The sequence below is a fragment of the Saccostrea echinata genome, unplaced genomic scaffold, assembly GCF_033153115.1.
Source record: "Saccostrea echinata isolate AGI-Se365-2 ecotype Australia unplaced genomic scaffold, CSIRO_AGI_Sech_v1 ptg000086l, whole genome shotgun sequence".
Taxonomy (NCBI): domain Eukaryota; kingdom Metazoa; phylum Mollusca; class Bivalvia; order Ostreida; family Ostreidae; genus Saccostrea; species Saccostrea echinata.
This window is the reverse complement of record NW_026889835.1, coordinates 911,723-926,054: the sequence shown is the minus strand read 5'-3', so window position 1 is coordinate 926,054 and position 14,332 is coordinate 911,723. Positions and strand designations below refer to the sequence as shown.

Here is a 14,332-nt window from a genome sequence, read left to right as displayed (position 1 = left end):
TATTCTATAATTTTTATTTGTATTGTATAATTTTTATTTGTATTCTATAATTTTCCATTTGCATTGTATAATTTCTTATTTGTATTCTAAAATTTCTTATTTGTATGCGATATTTTTTCCTTTGTATTGTATCCGCGGATTGTTTATTTGTTTCGTTACGCAGGATTTCATTGGTCAAGTTTCAGCCTGTATCGGGTTGAAGATGTTTCGGGTGCTCAAAGCAAACTGGGCTCATATGTATTTGCTTGCTTGCTTGCTTGATTATTGTTTAACGCCGAGTCGGCAATATTTCAGCCATATTTCGGCGGCATATGTATTTGCGTGCATGTTAGACGGTCATTGGATTCTAAATAGGGAGCGCTGGCAGATGGCAAATAAATGATATGTCCTTAGAAATGTTGACTGAGAAAATAAATAAACTGACCATGAGTGGTGGTACCTACCCCCCCCCCCCCCAAAAAAAAACTGAGTTTTCAGGTTTGGGCAGATTTTCTTCTTTTCCTTTTTCTCCTTGTCTCTGGTCATATTGGAAATAAATATTCTCTCCTGCGAGAGAAGGAAAATAATTAATCGAATTCGACACCACCACCTCCCCCCCCCCCCCCCCCCGAGAATCAAATGGTCGTCCCTTAGCAGGAGCCGAATTTGTATTTGTAGAGAGTGCGCGATCGGAATTGTGGAAGAGTCTATTACTTAACCAGTCAGGCAGTTCGGAAAAACAAATTCCGGTATGACTCTAGATTATGTAATTGGAGATGGAAGGCCTAACCCGATTGAATTGAATGACCTAATAGTTTATGTGTTTTTCATTTCATATAGATGTTATAAAATCCTTTTTAGTCTAGGTATCATTAAGTAAGGCAATTATTTGAACTTAGGTAAGGAAACTGCTTATATAATTTTAAAAAAGCACAAATATAAATTAATGGAATGGAATTAAGAATATTAAAGAGTGGATTAAAATAGCTAAAAAAAAACCCTGCCCGCATCCACCAATCAACATAGGAATCTAAAAATTAAAAAATAACAATAACCCCAATCTCACCCCCGAAAACTAAACAAAGGCAGTTTAGAACTTGGTTATCAATTTCAAGCAGGTATATAAGGGAGTCCATTTGTTTCTTTCTGGCATGTTGTATCATCTTTGGAAAAAAAACGAGGGGAGGAGGGGAAGAAAACAAAGGCAACTTGTTTAAAATAACTTTGACAAACCAACAAAAGAAAAAAAAGAAGGGGGGGGGGGCAAACTCGAAAATCTTTTGTTGTGTGGATGTGTGTGTGTATGTGTGTGTGTGTGGGGGGGGGGGGGGTTAAGGTTAAGACTTCTTTCACAGCAAAGTAATGTTTATACTTATTCATACACATTTGGTCTAGGCAGCTTTTCAACGAACATTTTAAACAGTAAAAGGATGTGTCCCCTCCCCGCCCCGTGATACTACGACCCTGTACATGTATTTACTAAGGAAACGGAACAAAAATACTAGTACATCTGATTTACACATGAAATAAACATAAAATATAAGAGAAAGTAACGGTTAAGCAGAACATAAACGGTCACTTTCATAGCTAACCCAGGTTGGTTAAATCCTTATCCAATCTGGAAGGAATAAAAACCATTTGCTAAGAACATAATCCGCTCAGGTAGAAACATTATCAAGTAACTTTTAAAACCTAAAACTGAACCTAAAATATTCAGTTTGAAACCTTACCAAGTCGGGCAGAAATTATGAATAAGGCAAATTAGAAACCTAATCCACTCATGCAGGAACTGCAAATAGTCAGTTTAGAATGTAACCCAGTCAGGCAGAAACATGAACAAGTCAGTGAAGAACATAACCCAGTAAGGCAGAATCATAAACAGTCAGTAAAGAACCTAGGCAGGAACATAGAACTGTCAGTTTAGAACCTAACCCAGTCAGGCAGAAACCTAACCCACTCAGGCAGACGTATAAAACAGTCAGTTTAAAACCTAACCCAGTCAGGCAGAAACCAAACCCACTCAGGCAGAGTCATAAAACAGTCAGTTTAGAACCTAACCCAGTCAGGCAGAAACCTATCCCAGTCAGGCAGAATCATAAAACAGTCAGTTTAGAACCTAACCACTCAGGCAGAATCATAAAACAGTCAGTTTAGAACCTAACCACTCAGGCAGAAACCTTACCCACTCAGGCAGAGTCATAAAACAGTCAGTTTAGAACCTAACCACTCAGGCAGAAACCTTACCCACTCAGGCAGGGTCATAAAACAGTCAGTTTACAACCTAACCACTCAGGCAGAATCATAAAACAGTCAATTTAGAACCTAACCCAGTCAGGCAGAATCATAAAAAAGTCAGTTTAGAACCTAACCACTCAGGCAGAAACCTTATCCACTCAGGCAGAGTCATAAAACAGTCAGTTTAGAACCTAACCACTCAGGCAGAATCATAAAACAGTCAGTTTAGAACCTAACCCAGTCAGGCAGAAACCAAACCCACTCAGGCAGAGTCATAAAACAGTCAGTTTAGAACCTAACCACTCAGGTAGAAACCTTACCCACTCAGGCAGGGTCATAAAACAGTCAGTTTAGAACCTAACCACTCAGGCAGAATCATAAAACAGTTAGTATAGAACCTAACCCAGTTAGGCAGAAACCAAACCCACTCAGGCAGAATCATAAAACAGTCAGTTTAGAACCTAACCACTCAGGCAGAATCATAAAACAGTCAGTTTAGAACCTAACCACTCAGGCAGAATCATAAAACAGTCAGTTTAGAACCTAACTCAGTCAGGCAGAAACCTATCCCAGTCAGGCAGAATCATAAAACAGTCAGTTTAGAACCTAACCACTCAGGCAGAAATCTTACCCACTCAGGCAGAGTCATAAAACAGTCAGTTTAGAACCTAACCACTCAGGCAGAAACCTTACCCACTCAGGCAGGGTCATAATACAGTCAGTTTAGAACCTAACCCACTCAGACAGAATCATAAAACAGTCAATTTAGAACCTAACTCAGTCAGGCAGAAACCTATCCCAGTCAGGCAGAATCATAAAACAGTCAGTTTACAACCTAACCACTCAGGCAGAAATCTTACCCACTCAGGCAGAGTCATAAAACAGTCAGTTTAGAACCTAACCACTCAGGCAGAATCATAAAACAGTCAATTTAGAACCTAACCCAGTCAGGCAGAAACCTAACCCAGTCAGGCAGAATCATAAAAAAGTCGGTTTAGAACCTAACCACTCAGGCAGAAACCTTATCCACTCAGGCAGAGTCATAATAAAGTCAGTTTAGAACCTAACCACTCAGGCAGAAACCTTACCCACTCGGGCAGAGTCATAAAACAGTCAGTTTAGAACCTAACCACTCAGGCAGAATCATAAAACAGTCAGTTTAGAACCTAACCCAGTCAGGCAGAAACCAAACCCACTCAGGCAGAATCATAAAACAGTCAGTTTAGAACCTAACCACTCAGGCAGAATCATAAAACAGTCAGTTTACAACCTAACCACTCAGGCAGAAATCTTACCCACTCAGGCAGAGTAATAAAACAGTCAGTTTACAACCTAACCACTCAGGCAGAATCATAAAACAGTCAATTTAGAACCTAACCCAGTCAGGCAGAAACCTTTCCCAGTCAGGCAGAGTCATAAAACAGTCAGTTTAGAACCTAACCACTCAGGCAAAATCATAAAACAGTCAATTTAGAACCTAACCCAGTCAGGCAGAAACCTAACCCAGTCAGGCAGAATCATAAAACAGTCAGTTTAGAACCTAACCACTCAGGCAGAAACCTTATCCACTCAGGCAGAGTCATAATACAGTCAGTTTAGAACCTAACCACTCAGGCAGAAATCTTACCCACTCAGGCAGAGTCATAATACAGTCAGTTTAGAACCTAACCAATCAGGCAGAAACCTTGCCCACTCAGGCAGAGTCATAAAACAGTCAGTTTAGAACCTAACCACTCAGGCAGAATCATAAAACAGTCAGTTTAGAACCTAACCCAGTCAGGCAGAAACCAAACCCACTCAGGCAGAATCATAAAACAGTCAGTTTAGAACCTAACCACTCAGGCAGAATCATAAAACAGTCAGTTTACAACCTAACCACTCAGGCAGAAATTTTACCCACTCAGGCAGAGTCATAAAACAGTCAGTTTAGAACCTTACCACTCAGGCAGAATCATAAAACAGTCAATTTAGAACCTAACCCAGTCAGGCAGAAACCTTTCCCAGTCAGGCAGAATCATAAAACAGTCAGTTTAGAACCTAACCACTCAGGCAGAAATCTTACCCACTCAGGCAGAGTCATAATACAGTCAGTTTAGAACCTAACCACTCAGGCAGAATCATAAAACAGTCAATTTAGAACCTAACCCAGTCAGGCAGAAACCTAACCCAGTCAGGCAGAATCATAAAAAAGTCGGTTTAGAACCTAACCACTCAGGCAGAAACCTTATCCACTCAGGCAGAGTCATAATAAAGTCAGTTTAGAACCTAACCACTCAGGCAGAAACCTTACCCACTCGGGCAGAGTCATAAAACAGTCAGTTTAGAACCTAACCACTCAGGCAGAATCATAAAACAGTCAGTTTAGAACCTAACCCAGTCAGGCAGAAACCAAACCCACTCAGGCAGAATCATAAAACAGTCAGTTTAGAACCTAACCACTCAGGCAGAATCATAAAACAGTCAGTTTACAACCTAACCACTCAGGCAGAATCATAAAACAGTCAATTTAGAACCTAACCCAGTCAGGCAGAAACCTTTCCCAGTCAGGCAGAGTCATAAAACAGTCAGTTTAGAACCTAACCACTCAGGCAAAATCATAAAACAGTCAATTTAGAACCTAACCCAGTCAGGCAGAAACCTAACCCAGTCAGGCAGAATCATAAAACAGTCAGTTTAGAACCTAACCACTCAGGCAGAAACCTTATCCACTCAGGCAGAGTCATAATACAGTCAGTTTAGAACCTAACCACTCAGGCAGAAATCTTACCCACTCAGGCAGAGTCATAATACAGTCAGTTTAGAACCTAACCAATCAGGCAGAAACCTTGCCCACTCAGGCAGAGTCATAAAACAGTCAGTTTAGAACCTAACCACTCAGGCAGAATCATAAAACAGTCAGTTTAGAACCTAACCCAGTCAGGCAGAAACCAAACCCACTCAGGCAGAATCATAAAACAGTCAGTTTAGAACCTAACCACTCAGGCAGAATCATAAAACAGTCAGTTTACAACCTAACCACTCAGGCAGAAATTTTACCCACTCAGGCAGAGTCATAAAACAGTCAGTTTAGAACCTTACCACTCAGGCAGAATCATAAAACAGTCAATTTAGAACCTAACCCAGTCAGGCAGAAACCTTTCCCAGTCAGGCAGAATCATAAAACAGTCAGTTTAGAACCTAACCACTCAGGCAGAAATCTTACCCACTCAGGCAGAGTCATAATACAGTCAGTTTAGAACCTAACCACTCAGGCAGAATCATAAAACAGTCAATTTAGAACCTAACCCAGTCAGGCAGAAACCTATCCCAGTCAGGCAGAATCATAAAACAGTCAGTTTAGAACCTAACCACTCAGGCAAAATCATAAAACAGTCAATTTAGAACCTAACCCAGTCAGGCAGAAACCTAACCCAGTCAGGCAGAATCATAAAACAGTCAGTTTAGAACCTAACCACTCAGGCAGAAACCTTATCCACTCAGGCAGAGTCATAATACAGTCAGTTTAGAACCTAACCACTCAGGCAGAAATCTTACCCACTCAGGCAGAGTCATAATACAGTCAGTTTAGAACCTAACCACTCAGGCAGAATCATAAAACAGTCAATTTAGAACCTAACCCAGTCAGGCAGAAACCTATCCCAGTCAGGCAGAATCATAAAACAGTCAGTTTAGAACCTAACCACTCAGGCAAAATCATAAAACAGTCAATTTAGAACCTAACCCAGTCAGGCAGAAACCTAACCCAGTCAGGCAGAATCATAAAACAGTCAGTTTTGAACCTAACCACTCAGGCAGAAACCTTATCCACTCAGGCAGAGTCATAATACAGTCAGTTTAGAACCTAACCACTCAGGCAGAAACCTTACCCACTCAGGCAGAGTCATAAAACAGTCAGTTTAGAACCTAACCACTCAGGCAGAATCATAAAACAGTCAGTTTAGAACCTAACCCAGTCAGGCAGAAACCAAACCCACCCAGGCAGAGTCATAAAACAGTCAGTTTACAACCTAACCACTCAGGCAGAAACCTTACCCACTCAGGCAGAGTCATAAAACAGTCAGTTTAGAACCTAACCACTCAAGCAGAATCATAAAACAGTTAGTATAGAACCTAACCCACTCAGGCAGAAACCTAACCCAATCAGATAAGTAGTGTCTGGAGTATAAATATCAAAATGTATCATTGAATAAACAACTGGTTCTTTTTATGCAACAACTGGTCTTGTTAAAGCTGAACACAACTCTTAAATAGGCTTAATTAAGCCATATTATTTTTCTTGTTTCCTATGTCAGCACTGGAACCCACACCTGACTAATTTAACCTGGTCACTGTTGGGTGTAGTGCATGTATTTTTTGTTTACATTTTGTTTTATTGAGGGTGCATTTATGTTTATTTTACTTTGTAATGCATTGACCAGTGCATCTGACATCGAATATCTTTGGTAATTATTTTTCTTGAAGTGGCAGAGGCACACAGATGTCATTTCTGTTGCGCCCAAGTCCATCATAATGACATGAAAGAGATGTCTGTTCAGGTAAACTCTGTAAAGCGAAATACATTGAACATGTTTTCTGTGCTTTCTACATCTTTATTCTTAAATTCTCCCATATCATTCTTGAGGTGTTGATTTCTCAAAGTTCAATTTTCACCATTTAAGGACAGTGCAATTATAGACTTACTCTGTTGTCCAATCCACTCAGTATATTTGTATTTTATATTTCACTTTATAATCACAATCCGTGTGTATAAAAAGGAAGTTTTTTTTTAAAATCACCACCTTTTTCTTTAATTTGAACTGAAAATGAACACAAGAAAATCTACAGAAGTTCATAACTTTATTGCTTTCAATCCGTTTTGTATTCTCTGTGTACATTACTACATCATTCATCAAGTAAATTATAAAGGCCTAAAACAATGAAATTACAGTCAAACTTTGATACCTCGGACTCAACGGAACTGAGAAGAAACTTGGAGGAATTGAGAGATCAATGATGAAATATAAATACAAAAAAGTGACTGAAACTTCCAAATCACTTTGAATTATCCATGGTATTTGAGATATCAGTGTTCAAAATACTGAAGTTCAACTGTACTTAGAGTTCCCTTAATCCCCCAGTCAGGTTCTTAATGAAGCAAAATATAATCTAACAAACATGTAGTAATGTGACTGAGGTTACATCAAATTCTTCAAATAATAAACAACATAATATTATACAGTTATGGAATGGGTATGAGGGAAATAGCAAATTTAAGGTTCCCCAAGGGAGGAAACTATTTCCCGAGGCGGCAAAGCCGCCGAGGGAAACAGTTTCCTACCGAGGGGAACCATAAATTTGATATTTCCCAAGTACCCATTCCATAACTGTTTTATTATATCGAAACAATCATGGGAGATTTATTAAACTAGAGACTCAGACATTTTTAAAAACAATACAGAGGTATTTAAATAATCACAAATGCATATGATCAAAAATATTGTAAGATAACTAATGCATCAATACCGAGGAAAATAGAATTATTAAAAATAATATAAAGTAATTTCACTGACACTTCGAAGGATTATTGTTGCCTTCATTTTGCTAGAATATTTCAGTATGATTTTGACATCGCATGTCAAAATGTTTTGATGTCGTAGTTACATTGCTAATAACATTACATCACAGACAGTAGAGGTATAATAATAAAATCTACAGTACAATGTTCTCTGTGTACACTTCTAGATCTTTCATTAGAATGGATTATATAGGCCTAAAATCAGTAGAATTTTGTGTTAAATGCTTCAGCCAATTTCCATGAACAAAGTTGCCCATGTGGCACAGTAGTAAGAGCGTCCGCTCTAGAGTCACAAAGAAAGGAGTTGATCCTTACGCCGTGGGTTCGAATCCCACTGTGGGACGTGGATACCAGTCCTTCGGATGAGACTGTATAAACCAAGGTCCTGTGATACAGTAGGTGCTGATACAAAAAAGATCCCTCACTGCTCAATGGCCCTCAGTGCCGAGTATAGGTCAAAATTTGCAGCTCTCCACCAGCAAGTGGTGGCGTCTCCATATCAGTGAAAAATTCTCAAGAGGGATGTTAAACAACAAACAAACAAACAAACGATCAAAGTCTTTATGTAATGAAAATAATTAAATTATGAAAACAGAGCTTCTAACAAAATCTTCTATGAAATATACATGATGTAATACAAGAATTATATCTACAATACAACACACATGCACACATACATCTTTAACAATGATATGCTATACTATATACAGTGTTCAGTTTGTTTTACGATGTAAAGCTAATCTCAGCATCTTCTTAAAAATTATTGACAGGCTGGTTTCTTTCAAGCACTGGCACCAAGTGAAAAGAAGACGTTCACAGTAGGATTTAAACATTAATTAGCCCCAAAAAATGCAGATCAATAAGAGACAAGTATAAATCTAGTACAATAATACTGATTGTGCATCATAAAGTGATATACATGTCACTGACATTGAAGAACAATAAATTGCATAAACACAATGAAAGTGATGAAATTTTTAACTACATTTGATTTACAGCGAGTTGGCAATAAATAAACAAAACATTTCACTAAAACATAAAGTCTCAATCGACTTATGGACCGGAATTTTTTTTACACTACAATGATTATAAATATAGACTGGTGACTAGAAACCAAAATGTCTTAGATTTATACATAAGACTTATACATAGAATAGTGTAGCTAATCTTTCTGATCAAATTCTACAGCTGCATGCAGAGAATATGACAGATGATTTGGTGACAATAATTGACCTGCATGCCAACACTTTCACTGAAAGGGAGTGAATATTCCCTCGTAAGTGCAAACATGCTATATGTACATTTGCAATGCAACTGATTTGTTGTTTGTGATCTTAGTTAGTCATACTTATAAGTTAAATTATAGACATTTCTATTTTAAAACATCTTTTATTCCTGTCCTCATATGCCAGGCCAGTACTGTGGCAAACTAAATTTGTAACAGCTTCCTTTAGTATCACAAATGGAAGGCACTTGTGTCTCATTCTGAAAAAAGGAAAAATTTCAATATAATAATATTCTATATATCTATATCTATCTATCTATCTATCTATCTATCTATCTATCTATCTATCTATCTATATATATATATATATATATATATATATATATATATATATATATATATATATATATATATATATATTAGGGATGTCAACGAGTACCCCGTTAACTGGGTACTCAATCGAACGTCCGAATATCGAATACTAAAAATGGTACTCGGTTACTCGGATGTGTATTTTTTCTTATTTCAATGTACATATTTTTTCAAAAACTTATCAAAAAATAACTTAAATATGCATATGGGTAATTAGCGTGTCATCATCTACACATGTAAACACCCGATATAGGCTATGGCTGTGTATATACAGTAATTAGTGACCAATCACCTGGTACACAGCTGTTCTCACCTATTGTGGTCCTTAATTTTTTGATGGCTTCCATGATTGTTTTTCAGTGAACATTGTTTAATATGGTCTATTATCTTCAAATCATTTTTACATAATTTAGTTAATATACGGCAGCGAAATCGGACGTGCATAGAAATGCCCCTACCCACTTCAAAATAAGTAAAGATTTAAAAAAATGTTTAAAGTCAGTTTCCATAGTAAGTTTAGTGTATCCGGGGGAAACAACCAACATATGAAAAAATATTAGACTAGCGATCCAAACAACATCCGTTCCTTCTCTTTCGCTAGTCTAATCATCACAAATCTGCATAACAGATTGTCCTCCTTTTGCATTGATGAAATAGATCCTAAACAAGAACTGTAAACTATCTGTAATTTTGATGTATTAATTGCATCATTTGTGTTAATTTGATAAATAAATTCAGTACCAAAAATCATTTCTGTTGGACTCCATGTCTCCATGTTTACATACATTCATAAAAAGCGATAAAAACAGCTTTGGGGTTTAACAAATTAACAATTAAAAATTAACAAACTTGTATTTATATATATATATATATATATATATATATATATATATATATATATATATATATATATATATATATATATATATATATATATATTTGTGTCTGCTTTCCTTTGATACCAAATACAAGAGACCCATGGGCCACATTGCTCATCTGAGCACATTGGCTAAGAAAAAGCACAAATCAGTTCAGTATTGAATAGTATTTGATTCCCCATTGTGGCCCAACCCTGGCCTAACCCCAGGGGTTATCATTTGAACAAACTTGAATCTACACTACCTGAGGATGCTTCCAAATCAATATGACTGATAATGGCTTTACTGTTCTTGAAAAGAATACCGGTTATTTTTAAAGATTTTTTCCTATTTATTTCTACGTACAACTTTCATTCCCCATTGTGGCCTCATTCTACCCCCGGGGATTATCATTTGAACAAACTTGAATATAAACTATGTAAAGAAAGTTTCCTATAAGTTTGAACTTTTTTGGTCAAGTGGTTCTTGAGAAGAAGAATTTTAAAGATGCCACCACATTTTCACTTTTTCTGAAATATCTTCCCTTGAAAGAGGACATGGCCCTTCATTTGATCAAACTTGAATCCCCTTTACCCTAGGATGCTTAGTGGCAAGTTTGGTTGAAATTGGCCCAATGGTTCTGGAAGAGAAGTCGAAAACGTGAAAAGTTTACGGACAGAAGACAGACAGACTACAGATAAAATGTGATCGGAAAAGCTCACTTGAGCTTTCAGGTCAGGTGAGCTAAGAAGTACATGTAAGGAAAAGTCCTGAACTTCTATAATTTTCTTGGATGTTCTTAAATAGAACAGGACAGGACATCTACTGCATAAATGTATCAGAAGGAATAAACTTCCAAACTTACCAAGAAAAATCAATCAAGATCCTCTCCAGTTCTTCATTTTCATAGTTAAAAAGAACTCTGCTCCAAAAACTTTAACCTGGGACACCAACACCAACACTGAGGGTATCACATAAGGTTCCCCAATTTCATTGAGTTGAGCTAAAAACTATGAAATGACTTTTTGTATTATATTCTATGACAATTCTTGTATAAGTATCTCATTCAATTTCAACTACATCATTTACAATGATATATTATCATAGGTGAATAGCAGAGGGGAATAATTTCTCTCAGTAGAATATAAATTAATGAAGCCCAGTTCAAGCCCTGCCCGGACACTTGACCAAGTGTTCCAAAATTTAAAACATTTGTTAAAAATGCCCTTGCTCAACACAACTTTGTACTCTTTTTGTCTCCTAGTTGCCCAGGAGCATAGATGAAGATTTTCAAAGAAATAACGATGTTCAGATTCCACACAGCCCCACATAAACACCAAAAGACCTGACTCAGGGGGCTATTATTTTCATAACTTTAAAAGAAATATCCTTGCTCATCATAACCATACCATTCATTTGTCTGCTTAATACCACTAGGTAAAGAAGAAGATATTTAGAATATTTAAGCATTTCACTATTTTACCTAAAGAACACCGAAACACTCCGACCTAGATTGGGCCATGAAATTCACCATTTGAAAGAGGCACCTTTGCTCATCTTAACTATGCTTTTATTTTTGGTTAGCTCAATATCCAGGTGCAGAAATGAAAATTTCCAAAGATATATTGCATATATACATACTTTAATAGGCCCCCAAAACACCAGAACCCTTGACCTTGGAGCACCACATTTAACAATTTTAAAAGAAGTTTCTTGCTCATCAAGCACTAAATTCATGTGCTAAATACCCAGTAAAACCTCACCCTGACACCAGAACCCAGACTTTGGAGCCACTTATACTTAGATTTCTGCTTAATACCCAGGAGCAAAGAAGATTAATTTTCAAAGAAAAACATACCGGCACACAAGCATCAATAAAGCCCCACCCTAACACCAGATCCCCAGGGCCTGGGGCCAAAAATTTTACAATTTAAGTAGAGGTGCCCTTGCTTATTAGAACCATGCACCTAGTTTACCTAATAAATTATACAGAAAGGAGAAGGTTTTTAAAAAGAATTTATCCATTTTCATTATATGATCATTAGAGCTCTGCCCTAACTCCAGAATCCCTAACCCTCCTTCATGAATTTCAAAGTTTTGGTAAGGGCTCAGTGCTTATTACAATCATGCCAGCAGTTTCACTGCTAGATGTCCAGGAGTTATGATGATTATTTTGAAAGATATCACTAATTTTGATGGTTTAAACTCCACCCCTCAGTCCCCGGGGGGGGGGGGGGGGGGGGGGGGGGGGGGGGGGGGGGGAGTGACCATGAAATTCAAAATTTTTGTACCCCTTCACTTAATTATGCTATTCCAAAATTACCGGTAGTTGAAATTGGTTCAAAGGTTCAAGAGAAAAAGCTTAAAAAAAGACCTATTGTTTATGACCAACAAATGACACACATCCACAGAAAAGTGACTCAGGTGACCTAAAAATATATTTCTTTGTACATAACTTGTCTCCAAATGCGGTCTTATCCTATATGGGGTCATGATTTGCATAAATTTGAAACTGCACTACTTGAGGATCCTTGCTTATTAGACTTCCTTAACAAAGCCAAGCTGCTCTTTAGAAAAAAAAAAAAAGATTTATAAGTATTTTCCTATATATATGTATTCCTGTGTCAAATCTTTCCTGATCCTAAATTCTGGGACCACAGTTTGAACAAATTTGAATAGATCTACTCTTTTGTCTAATCCTAATATAAACTCCTTTAGTTGCATGATAGGCTTCTTGATTGTAAACATGACCTTTTATGCACTATAGCTACATATAATCAGCACAATATAAAACAAGAGGCCCATGAGCCACAATGCTCATCTGAGGAATACAACCCTTCTTCATCAACAGATTCTTTTTCCTGTATATATTCCTACTTAAAATTTGATATCATATTGTAGCCCCACCCTTTTCCCAAGAGTCATGATTAACAAACTTGAAATTACACACCCGAGGATGCTTCCATGTAATCATGACTAATCATGACTTTGCTTGAGAAGATTTATACAGATTTTTCCTATATATTTGTAGGTAATACTTTCATCCTCTACTGTGTCCCCACCCTACCCCCAGGCATCATGCTTTGAAAAACTTGAATCTAAAAAAGTTGTTGTGGGTGCTTTATTGTCAATATGACTAATCATGCCTTTGCTGTTCTTAATACAAAATAAGAATTTCCCTATGTATTCCCATGTAAAACTCTGATTGCCCGCACTTGCCCCACCATACCCCCAGGGACATGAATTGTATAAAACTTAATTTATTCTATGTCAGGAAGCTTTTACTTGGGTTTCGTATTTTCAAGCCTAGTGGTTCTTAAGAACATTTGAACGATCATACCAAATTTTTACTGTTTCTTAATTATCTCTGCTGGGAAGAGATGTGGTCCTTCGTCAGAATGAATTTCCTTTACCAATGCATGCTTTGTACGAAGTTTGTTTGAAATTGACACAGTGGTTCTAGAAAAGAAGGTGAAAATGTGAAAAATTATGAAGGAGATGGACAAATGCACAAATTTTGATCAGAAAGAGCTCACTTGAGCCTCCAGCTGATATGAGTTAATGCTAAATAAAGATGTTAGTGTGAAATAATTAATTCAGGAGGTAATTGAATTAGATCCCTCTTCCTTAAAACTTTGATCATTTTTTGTGGTCCCATCCTACCCCAGAAGATCATGAATTGAACAAACTTCAACCTACACAACCTGAGGATAATTCAATAAAAATATGACTGATCATTAGTTTGCTGTTCTTGAGAAGATTTTTAAAGATATTTCCTATATATTTCTATTTATAAATTTGATCCCCTGTTGTGGCCCCATGGCTAAGCTGTGCTTAAGATGAATATTCTTTAATGAGTTTTCCTATATATACCTATGTAAAAATTGTTCCCCTGTTGTGACCCCGCCCTGAAAAAAATAAGGCAGAACATTCAAGAATTTAATGAAAATTGTGGACTTCCTGATACCACATCAGAGTGGAAGGACATGCCAGATATAATAATGCCACCTTCATTGCCATTGGAAAAACCCCATTCCAAGCTGCCACCAATGTGACTTATACCACAAGTGAAAATGTTACTCAGAGGAAAAATGTTGTGGCAGTGTTGTG

The 14,332-nt window shown here is 37.1% G+C and overlaps 1 protein-coding gene across 1 annotated transcript in view; it reads left to right on the top strand.

Moving 5' to 3' along the window:
* The window catches only part of LOC133176968 (heme-binding protein 2-like), a 64,377-nt gene that overhangs the window by 17,348 nt on the left and 32,697 nt on the right, over positions 1 to 14,332 (top strand). The window lies entirely within an intron of this gene.